The sequence below is a fragment of the Canis lupus genome, chromosome 1 (assembly GCF_048164855.1).
Source record: "Canis lupus baileyi chromosome 1, mCanLup2.hap1, whole genome shotgun sequence".
Classification (NCBI taxonomy): Eukaryota; Metazoa; Chordata; class Mammalia; order Carnivora; family Canidae; genus Canis; species Canis lupus.
The window spans coordinates 105,430,963-105,433,270 of NC_132838.1; the positions used below are offsets into that span (position 1 = coordinate 105,430,963).

At 43.3% G+C, this 2,308-nt stretch overlaps 1 pseudogene; it reads left to right on the forward strand.

The window, feature by feature from the left end:
- Nucleotides 1-988: 988 nt before the first annotated feature.
- LOC140600923 (vomeronasal type-1 receptor 4-like) lies at nucleotides 989-1,922 on the forward strand (annotated as a pseudogene).
- The last annotated feature ends 386 nt before the right edge of the window (nucleotides 1,923-2,308 follow it).

The following is a 2,308-nucleotide window of genomic DNA, read 5'->3' on the forward strand; positions in this document are numbered from 1 at the left end:
TACATGTAATTATTCAAAACTCCCTGTGATTGCTGTCATTACACTTGGTTTCAGACATAAAAGCAAATGAGTCTTTCTGTTGCCATCCTCATATCAAGCCAGTCTTGCATCCACTATATATAACTTGTCATGGGACAGGTTCCTGCAGTATTCTACTTCCAAAGTGCCTGTACAGTTACTAAGATATTGAAGGCTCTACCCATGATTGATATTGTCCTGTGAAATAAATCTTAGAAATTAATGGAAACTGGTTGTAATGAAAATCATAGAGTACCACCACTGTACAGTCAACCTCAAGGTGGCAAAACAAAACCAACTATGGATCTGGATTATTTGATGAACACAGCTAACTAGCTTTCTAGCAGACCACGGCCACTATCACCATTTCCAGCTCAGCCAGTTCTCAGTCCCCACACAGCCTAAAGGAGCAGATGTGGACAAATACTTAATTTCTTGTGTGTCTGCTCTCTTCATCTCTTAGTTAAAACCACAATAGTGCTGGCCTCATAGAATTGTGAAACGTGGGCAGCCCCGGTGGTGCAGCGGTTTAGCGCCACCTGCAGCCCATAGCGTGATCCTGGAGATCCAGGATCGAGTGCCACATCAGGCTCCCTGCATGGAGCCGCTTCTCCCTCTGCCTGTGTCTCTGCCTCTCTCTCTCTCTCTCTCTCGCTCTGTATCTCTCATGAGTAAATAAAATAAAATCTTAAAAAAAAGAAAGTATTAAAAATATTTGTGAAACGTGAAGAAGTTCTCACATGAGTGCCTTCACAGGAGAGATTTTACATGGGCTCATTAAAAGTTCTACATTCAGCCCTTAGAAAGATGTTCTGAAAAGAAAACATTAAGTCGGTGTTTCAAGGGGGAACGAGTGGAAAGGGGAACATATTGGATTTCAGCTGACATGATACATGTGGCCTATGCCTCCTCTTCCCATGCAGGACATTCTAGCTCAGGAAGCAGCTCTCAGTGACTGGAAACAGAGAGAATGGCCACCAGGGATCTGGCAATAGGACTGATCTTCTTAAGACAGATGATGGTTGGCATCCTGGGGAATTTCTCTCTTATTGTCATTACATCCTCCTTTCCTTCACTGACTACAATTTGAGGTCCACAGATTTCATTCACAAGCACCTGACTGTGGCCAACTTCTTAGCCTTGCTCTGTGAAGGAGTCCCCAGACCATGGCAGCATTTGGGTGGAAACAGCTGCAGTGATTTTGAATGCAAACTTCTCTTGTTTCTTCACAGAGTGGGGAGGGGAGTATCCATTAGTAGCACCTGCATCCTGAGCATCTACCAGGCCATCACAATCAGCCCCAGAACCTGGTGGGCAGAGCTTAAAGTGAAAGCTCCCAAGTACATTGTCCCTTCTATTTTCCTGTGTTGGATGCTGCAAATGCTGGTAAATGTCATTTTTCCTATGTATGTAACTGGCACGTTGAGTACCAAAAACATCACAAATGAGAAAAACTTTGGATACTGTTCTTCGGTTCGTCATGACAAAACCACAGACTCCTGGCATGCAGCATTGTTATCATTCCCTGATATACTGTGTTTGAGGCTCATGCTCTGGGCCAGCTGCTGCATGGTTTTTATCCTGTACAGGCACAAGAAGCAGGTCTAACACATACGAAGAACCAATGTCTCCTCTAGGTCCTCCCCTGAGTCCAGAACCACCAAAACCATCTTTTCTTGTTGAGCACCTTTGTCTGTTTTTACACCCTCTCCTCCATCTTTCAAGTTGTTTTGGCTCTTTTTGATAATCCCAATTGGATCCTCATGAATATTACTGCAGTCATGACTGTGTGTTTCCCAACTGTCGGCCCCTTTCTGCTCATGAGCCATGACTCCAAGGTACCCAGGCTCTGCTTTGCTTGGACAGGGGATATAAAATCCCCTCATCTGATGAGAAATATGTAAACTGTATGCATTTCTACAATGTCTAGTTGCCAATTCATTCATCGCCCTCAAGATCCTAAATAAAATTATGAGTCCAAGACAACAGTAAACAGGACTTGCTCACATCCTCTTCAAAATAAACAATAAATCAGTGAAAAGCTGAGACACCTGCACCCCACTGTTTATAGCAGCAATGTCCACGGTGGTCAAACTGTGGAAGAAGTCTCGGTGACCACTGAAAGATGAATGTATAAAGAAGATGTGGTATATATATACCATGGAATATTACTCAGCCATTAGAAATGATGAATACTCACCATTTGCTTCGACGTGGATGGAACTGGAGGGTATTATGGTTTCACTCATACGGGGAATAGAAAAAATAGTGAAAGGGATTATAGGGGAAA